The sequence below is a fragment of the Odontomachus brunneus genome, unplaced genomic scaffold (genome assembly GCF_010583005.1).
Source record: "Odontomachus brunneus isolate Ranch 3 - 2012 unplaced genomic scaffold, Obru_v1 Obru_scaffold_324, whole genome shotgun sequence".
NCBI classification, from domain to species: domain Eukaryota; kingdom Metazoa; phylum Arthropoda; class Insecta; order Hymenoptera; family Formicidae; genus Odontomachus; species Odontomachus brunneus.
Window position 1 is genome coordinate 138,056 of NW_022639774.1, and position 9,985 is coordinate 148,040.

General features: G+C 31.1%; 1 protein-coding gene across 1 annotated transcript in view; it reads left to right on the forward strand.

Annotated features, from left to right (window-relative positions):
* Positions 1–5,583, forward strand: part of LOC116853451 (inositol polyphosphate 5-phosphatase E) — a 15,097-nt gene extending 9,514 nt beyond the window's left edge. The window contains exon 6 of the mRNA XM_032834552.1: positions 3,925–5,583. The gene's annotated coding sequence lies outside the window, so the exon portion shown is untranslated. The remainder of the gene's footprint in view (positions 1–3,924) is intronic.
* The last annotated feature ends 4,402 nt before the right edge of the window (positions 5,584–9,985 follow it).

Consider the following 9,985-nt stretch of genomic DNA (forward strand, 5'->3'; position numbering starts at 1 on the left):
AATAAGGTATTTTTGTAACATCATAACATGTCTACATTCTGAGGCGCATATGAGCCCGCATTGGTGTCTATTCTTGTCCTCATGTCTGAAGATACATAAATACAATATGAGCTCAGAAGACATTTTTCTATCTGGGTGTATATATATGAATAAAGTAATTATATATATATATATATATATATATATATATATATATATATAATAATTTTTAGGTACGGATATAAGATATTTAAATTTATTTAATGCATATATACATACATACATACATATATATATATATATATATATATATATATATATATATATATATATATGTATATATGCATTAAATAAATTTAAATATCTTATATCCGTACCTAAAAATTATTATGACTTTTCTCCTACATTGTCTTCTTAGTATAAACAGATATAGATTTAGAAATAGATATAAAAAAGATTTTTAACATTTTAAATTTTTATAGTGAAAACCAATGTATTCTAATATATTACAATGTACAAAAGACTTTTGTACAAAACAATTGTTGTCTGAAGAAAAATCCGACCGCTAAAAATTTGTATTTTGGGTTATGAGAATTCAAGATCTCAGAATTGACTGCAACAATTTTTAGTTTCAGATGGTTGCAATTGAAAGTTTATATTAACGTTTTTCTCAGGAATGCCATTAGATTTTGCATCATGCTTTTATTTCCCAAGATATTTTAGTTCAAAGTACGATTGTCGCAAAAACTCTGGAAAAAGCTAGTATTGTTACGATCGTCATATGCCATGAATACAGTCATATTCTTAGACCTGTCATTTTCGGATATTCGTCTTTATGTACTTAGTGCTACTGCGTCTCTTGATATCTCACTACCAGCTGAAATCTACTATTGACAGAAGCTTCAAGAAAATAAGACATTTTAACTAAAGCTGAAAATTATCTTTTATTAGATATCCCAGATAGTCAAACCTACGCGAGCAGATTTTGCGCAGAGTCTGTCAACAGTGTCTGTAGACAGAATGGCAACAGATTGCACGCAGAACCTGCTCTGACGACAGATTGGTGACAGACTGCGCGCAGAACCTGTCGACAGACTCTGACAACAGACTGACGACAGATTGCGCGCAGATTTTGTTTCCTAGATAGACTATTTAATTCTATCAAGGACCATATGTACGCTATTAAATGGGGCAGTTTCACATACACACCATGTAAAACTTCGAGAGAAGTCAAGATAATGTGCAATAACTGTACACATATAATTGTACACATATAACAATAAAAAACAATTTTTACTTTTTAAAATTGTATTACACATTTCTGATAAAAAAGCAACAATAATAGAGAAATAACGAGTATAAGTATAGAATAGTACAACGGTTAAATGGCTATTTAAAGGCGTACATATGCCATCCCTGGTAAAAATTGTTCTCATAATTTTTTATACAATTTCTTATATTATTATTTTTTTTAATATTATTATGTCATTAAATCTGAACGATTTAACCGTCATGCAATAAGTATTGAAGGCACCCTGATAGAAAAATGATGTCATGTTGCGCTTAGCACGCGCTCATATATTGACGTGGATAATTGCAAAAGTGCATACAAATGCGTGCGCATATGCTGTTCATATGTCGTTCATGTAATGATAATCAGAAAAATATCTCATCTAATAACATTATGATAACAAAACTTGATGAACTAGACATATTCGTATATCATTTGTATACATCTTGTGCTCATGTCATGTTAATCACATAATGATGTTTAAAAAGGTATCAAGATGAAATCACAGTATGACATCACATTATGATGAAACGTGATCATCACGCATTTCTATCTGGGCAGCAGCACCGAATAAAATATTAGTCTCGCTATGTAAATAACTTTTGCAGAATTTTTGTGATGGTTTATTTGAAAATTTATCATGCTTCGATTTTAATAAAACTTAATACAATCTGAACTGCACAATTGACCAAATTAATTCGCACATGTAAAAGTACAGTATTTTATTAGCATGATGGAAAAATGTCATTATCTGCTGTTTTATTGCAGTAATTTTCTATACAGTCTTTGGTAGAAAATTAATTTCGAATTATCATGCCGATCTCTCTTACATTATTTATGCGCTAAACGGTTTTGTCTATATTTTGTGGTTTAAAAGGCGAACAAATTCTAAGATTTTGCTTCCATAAACTTTAAGTGAGCATTTTTTATCAAGTGAGGAATTGGCGTAGTGTCTAAGGCGACGGACGATTATCCAAAAAATGTCTTCGGTTCAAGTTCAAATCTCACCAGAGAAAATCTTAAAAATTATGAAAAAATAATATAGAAAAACTTTTTTTTTTCATTGTATTTTACGAGTATTTATGAGTATTTATGAGAAAGCGCTTATTATCTGAGTAATTATGAAAAATTATGAGAAAATTTTCTACCAAAAATTTAATTGAAGAACCTACGAAACGACAGGATCTGCACGCAATCTGCGTCAGAGTCTGTCGGCAGGCTATGCGCGCAATCTGCCGTGTCTGTCGTCAGAGTCTGTTAGCAGACCTTGTCAGTAGTCTGACGGCAGATTGGGGACGCAAATGACTATGGATCTGTCGACAGATCCTGTCGCCAGTCTGACGTCAGTCTGCACGCAGATTGCTTACTGGGTACGTTTACAAAGTCAGTTCTATCACTTGCGCTCACTTGCTCGTATTGCTTAATTAATTCCATAATAACGAATAATAATATTGTGAAATTTGCAAAATAATACACTTTTCTGTTCAATTTGACCTATTTTATCTACACCATACGGTTGTGTCTGGAATTTTCAAATATTCTGTATATAGCGTGAATATGATTAAGATTCTAGTTAAATATTAAAATAAATCGTACTTCTAGTGGTTAGATGAAGATAACGATTACGATTGTACCATCAATTATAGCTTTAACTCACATATTGAGTCATATTGTGAAAAAAAATGAAATAGTATTTCCAGATAGCCAAATCTGCGCGAATAGATTTTTCACAGGGTTTGTCACCAGTGTCTGTTGACAGAATGGCAACAGATTACACACAGAATCTGTTCTGACGACAGATTGGTGACAGACTGCGCGCAGAGCCTGCCGACAGACTTTGACGGCAGCTTGCGCGCAGATTCTGTCGTTTCGTAGATTCTTTAATTAAATAGTATATGTACTCTATTAAATAGTGTACTTGTACATGCACAAGTGTAAAACAAATATAGACCTGTGATCGAATAGTTTACTTTATTAGTTTGTTTATGCCTATATCATAATAATCAGTCTCAAGTTCTGTGTTTTATTTAAAACCCATTCTGTATTAGTCGCCAATGCAAGTTACGTTGAAATCGATGAAACGAAAAATGACTATTATTGAGTAATAATTTAACATAAATTGAAATTAGTCATAGCTTTCAGTATGAAATTTATTGTAATATTGTGAAATATAATGAAAGATAATGCAAGATAATGAATATTGTTGGAAAATAACATATAAAAGTTTTCAGTATTCAATATAATGAAATTATTCAATATAAATCAATAAGTATTTAATATAATGAAATTAATTGAATGTTACTGAAAATTGTTGTAATTATTCATGAAAATTTGATGAAGTAAGGACCTAAGTTATTTGAAAAATTATTAAAAACTTTTACAATATTTTGTTGATTTTTGCGAAAAATTTTTGATATATATATGTACTGAATAAATAGTGAATTGTATTGAAGAATACAATTTGCTGCAATTTGCTGATTTTTCCAAAAATTTCATTCTATACAATTAGTGAAATATTAAGAGTAAGGGAAATTGAATTGAATTATCATTGAATATTATTGTACTGTATTGTCAAACTTATGAAATATGTCATTACATTTTTTGAATCACATAAGAGTATATTGTAAATATAGTCCACCAAGATATCGTTACAGCGCATTGGCATCACTAGTTCCTGTACGATCGTTGAAGTCAAGCAGTGAACAGCATGGACATCTAAAGATTGGTGGCTGCCTGACATGGGACCGAAATCACGCGAGTCTTACGAAACGACACAAAATATGAAATGCTAGTTTTTTTTTAATTATTTAGACAAAATAATAATACATTATTAATTATCTGAACCATACTAATGAATAAATCGTTGGAATTTAACAAAAAATAGGATTTTAATTAAAGAACTTACGAAACGACAGAATCTGCCGTCAATCTGCCGTCAGAGTCTGTCAGCAGGTTCTGCGCGTAATCTGCTGCCAATTTGATGTCAGAGTTTGTTAGCAGACTCTGTCAACAGTCTGACGGCAGATTGGCGACGCAGATATCTATGGATCTGTCGACAGATCCTGCTCGAATTCGACAGATTCTGTCGCCAATCTGATGTCAGTCTGCGTACAGATTGCTTACTGGGTAGTTGTTATTTGCTATTTTTTCAATATTGCCAAAAAATCACCAAACTCTGTTTGTGATATTATCAATTTCGTTAGATGAATTGTTTGTAATAACAATTTAAATTGTAGCATTCACTAAAATATTAATTGTAAGTACATATTTTATAAATTAAAGAGAAGAGCTTATTGATAACATTTCACATAAGATTATTTTGTAAACATTCAGATATGTTTAAATAATTTCCGTAGAAGGAGAGTACAATTATTAATAATGTTAGTTATAAAATTTTTATCAAATTGCTAAGTCCTATTTTTAAATAAAAATGCACACAAAGTATTTTCTAGTTTTAATTTAAAAGTTAATTTAATTTAATTTAAAAATAATATACAGAGAGTGTTCGAGATCGAGCGTTCGATCCCGATAGGCCCAAGTCAACGAACCACTCAAATCGACAACAATAACGGAATCACGCGTATAATCAAGCCGTGACCCTAAGTGTTTATGCCAAATCATATGTTAATCGACTACGTGTATCATACTATACGTGCCGTCGCCACAGCAACCGCAGCCTAACACAAAACAAAAAAAAGTAGGAAAGCATTCGGGAGCGTTAGAAACGGGAATTAAGTTTTTTCATCTCGCAGGCTTGATAGCCGTGACCAATCAGCGTTTGCCAAGCGCCACGAATCATTCTCTTAAAAGGGAGCAAGTTCAAAATCGACTACACATTCTAACAGAGTAGCTGTATCAAAACCATATTCGTTAACAGATCTACTCAAGTCGCGATTAGCTCTCTTTTTTTCTTTTTTTGGTCTCGGTTAAGTTCGCTGCCACTCAACCGATTCGCGATATTCTCTCAAGTCGCTGTCAAGTGTTCACGTTTCTTTCGTTTCTATCGCTCTCTTCGCTTTATCTCGCGCTCACACGTTGCACCGTGTGCGTACTTATTAGTTTTCGGAACATAATGTTCACCGTCGACACCGTTCATTAACCTTGATTACCGACTTTGCTTTATATGTTGTTTACTTTAAGAGCGTCCTGTGTTTGTTTTGTAAAAGCTTCCCGAGCGCTTTCTCATAACCAAGAGAGACGCGTTTGCGATCGCACTAGAGCCTCGTGCTAGAATTGATCTCTCTATCGATCTAAAATTATTGATCGTCGTTTTGTTCGGAAGCTCAGTTTGTCAATAAAGACTTAAACAAAAGGGTTCGATAATAGTTAAATTCAGCGCCTCGCCCATCCTCACGCGACCCTATCGCTCGAGCTATCCGGGGAGTTTGCTCGCTGTCGATATTCACGGCCGTGCGCGAACAGAGAGATCAAACTATCAAACTAATACTAACATCGTATTAGAATTAGTCGCTAAAATTTGGATATCTTCGTTTCTTAATTTCTTAATCCTTATTTATCGGGACCATCTATTATATTGAACCTCGGAAAGATTCAAAACGATATTTTGATTCAGAGGAATTATGTGAATTGCATAAACAGGACACAGATGTTCTCTTATTGATGTTCTAAGAAGACGTTCTGCTTGACATATAATTATTCTAAAAATATCCTGTTGTGTTCCTCGTATTTCTTTAGGATATCATAAAGAATAGTAAATATATGTATTAAAAAATATTCTCAGGATATTTTATTTCGAAGTCCTAAGAATGTTTACAGGATGACATAACACGTGTGTGTTAACGTCATATATAAATATAGATTTCATTAATTTTAATTTTATTTTTAATTATAATTTTATTTTATAAGTGTTATAAATATATTTTTTATTTTTACACATGTATAAATGTTCATTTTTATACATTATTTTTACACATACTGAAAAATATTTTCAATGTACACTTGGTTTCAAGACAATTTAAATACTTGATGCAGTTTTGAATGCAATTGGATTATTCGAATATATATATAAAGGCTCTCTGTAAAAGCAATCTACAGTGAAAAATACGGCCTATAAGAATCCAATCGTGGTTTTTTTGCGACAGCAAAGTAGAATTATTCACGGGAGGATCTCGCATTGTTTGGAACAAGTCATGTCATATACACATCGAATTATCTTTCAGTCTTTATTTCAAAGGTATGCGATGATCCTACAATTAGATTATCATCTAATGGAAGAAGATTAATTTATTTTTTATTAATTCTCAAAAGATTTTTCACTAGACCGTGTCAGCTACATTCCAATATTCACTATCTGAGTACTAAAAATATATAATTGATGTTACGTATACTATACACTTTTTCAGTATTAAAATAGTAAATATCAGAACGCAACATATATGTGTCGCTTTTTATTGCATGGCAAACATTTCCGCATCATACGTGCAGAAGTCATTACGCAGATAGCATATCTGTTACTCTTGAGATACATTTATGAATTTTTATGTAAAATTCAGAAATTGGAAAATAATATTTTTAACTTATTATTTTAATAAAAAGAATTAACTAATGAAACTATTGTTTAAATGAAAATAATCACGTCACAGTATTATATTTATATTTAAGTAATTAAGAATTTAAATTTGAGTTTATCTATAATGTATCCTACTCAGATAGCCAAACATTACATATGCGAATTAATTTGGTCGATCGTCCAGTTCAGATTGTATTAAATTTTATCGAAAACGAGGCATGATATATTTTCAAATAAACCATCACAAAAATTCTATAAATGTTATTTACATGGCGAGACTAATATTTTACTCGGTGGTGCTGCCTTCAGTATTTATTGCATGACGGTTAAATCGTTCAGATTTAATAACAAAATGACATTAAAAAAATAATATAAGAAATTGTATGAAAAATTATGAGAATAAAATGTCATTTTGTCATTAAAAAAAATAATATGAGAAATTGTATGAAAAATATAAAAAGAGTTTGTCAACAGTGCCTGCAGACAGAATGGCAACAGATTATACACAGAATCTGTTCTGACGACAGATTGGTGACAGATTGCATGCAGAGTAAACGACAAACTGACGGCAGACTGCGCGCAGATTCTGTTTTCTAGATAGGCTATTTAATTCTATCAAGGATTAAAATACGTTATTAAATGGGGCAGTTTCACATACACACAATGTAAAACTCCAAAAGGAGTCAAGATAATTATATTGTGCAATAATTACACACACACACACAGGGTTGGCAAAAAGTCCGGAAACAGTGAAATATCTCGAAAAAGATCAACTGTAGCGAAAAATTTTTAAGTAACAAAGTTGTAGGGCTTAATAAAATGTACCTAATGATGGCTAAAAATTTGACTTTGGGTGGAGGACGAAGGTCATACGAAGGTCAAATTGAATTTTTTAAATTGAACCCCTACTTTTTATTACATATTCTTGTAGCTTATTTCAAGGGCTTTCCAAACACCTATAATAAAGTATTTTTTTATTAGGCATATTTAGAGTTATGAGGCTTGAAAGGATTTTGGTCTTTAACTGTTTCTGTTTCGTAAAAACGTATCACGTCTTCTGAACGGTGTATTTAGAAATAAAATTGCGATCAGGATATGATGCAGCATTGAATGTGTGGATCAGTTACTTCTTCGTATGATCTAATATGGTCTCCAAATTTTCGATAAAGAAACAGTGTTATCTTTTCTTTATCGGTTAACATTTTTAAAAAAGAAATTTGAAATTGTAGTTGGATAAAGAAAGGAAAAAAACAAAGAGTAAGATGCGAGAGAGCACGACTCGTTTTTAAAATACAAAGATCGAGAAGCGTTATCGTGAAGCGCGGGTATGCACGAGTTTTGACTGAGTACGTGTGATATTACGTCGTGAATGAATAACTGCGTTCGATGCGAGCGAATGAACAACTAGGCTGGGAGCCTAAAAAACAAACACAGAAGAAAAACAAGAATAACTTTGTTTTTCGTGTCTCGAGCTAGACAATATGACCGGTTTAGTTGTTTATTCGCTTTCATCAAACGCGGTTATTCATTCACGACGTAATATCACACGTACTCAGTCGAAATTCGCGCATACCCGCGCTTCACGATAACGCATCTCGATTTTTGTATTTTAAAAACGAGTCGTGCTCTCTCGCATCTTACTCTTTGTCTTTTCGACAGATTGCTTACTGGATATATAATTCAAATAGACATTATTCAGATTGCACAAAACGCTCCAGAATTATCATGAATATATTCACGATATTCTAAAAAATATCTCAAGATGTTCGGCATATATCTAGAATGATCCCAGATTGTCTTGTTTAAAATAGTGCACCAACATTTTAAAAATTCCTATTAGAAAATTTTTATTGACATCTCAAATAAAATTTCCAATAAATTTGCTGTATGAAATTTCAATTATTTCATATGATATCTTAATTGAAATATCATAAAAAATAGAAAAGCTTTTTCTTTTTTAATTTTTAGATTATATTATAAATATTACATTACAGTAACTTGGTATTTATAATATAATTTAAAAATTTAAGAAAGAAAATTTTTTATTTTTTATATCATCTCAATTAAGATATCATTACTTTTTTTCTTTCATATGATATCTTAATTGAGATATCATATGATCTAATTGAGAAATTTCATATAAGAAATTTTTCGAAAATTTCACTTGAGATTTCAATAAAAATTTTTCAGTAGGGATATGCTTGAAATAAAAAGTATTTTATATTATATTTTAAGTATACTACATATTTTACATATGTCCGACAGTATTCTGGATTATACACACACACGTTCGCACCTATGTACATATGCACACCCAACAAACATACTAAGAATATCGTATGTTGCTTGGGTATGTAAACTATAGTTGTCGTCTTGATTATACGAGTATCGTCTTAATCAGTTCTTAAAGAAATAATCCATAACGCTGACTTCAGACAGTGATAATATTTCCAAGTAATATAAGGCCCCCTCTCTCTATATTATTTTATAATCACATTTATACTTATAAAAATTCATAATAACCCAGCAAACACAGAACATAACTGTGATATAACACAGGAGTAACATGTAATATAACTGCTGTTATACGTTATTAATATTGAGGTTACTTAATTTTCTTTACAACTGTGATATAACTATGTTATAAAACTGTTATGTTAATATGTTATTTACTGATTAAGTTACATGAGCAATATAACAGCAACATAACTTTAATATAACATGTTATATAAGAAGTCTGATGTTTACATTACATTTCAACAGTTGTGCAATATTTTTATACACAAATGTGAAATTATATTTTAGGTATTTCTCGTATATAAAATGTGATATTTTAATATATGCAAAAATAGTTATCACGATATTGTAAAACTAGAATTCTTACAAAAAGAGTCTAATCATTACTTTACTCTGTCAAAGTATTGTGAGAGAGAAAGAAGAAATATTCTCTCTCTTTTGCGAGCTGTTGTAGATTAAAATTTGATTACTGATACAATATTGTATCATCATTAATCGCATTGTGATTGTCGTGTCAAACATTTACCAACAAATTTGTCATAACATTTTTTGAACGATGTAAGAATATATTGTAAATATTATCTACCAAGATATCGTTACGGCACATCGGCATCACCAGTTCCCGGACGATCATTGAAGTTAAGCATTGAACAACATGATCTGAAAAT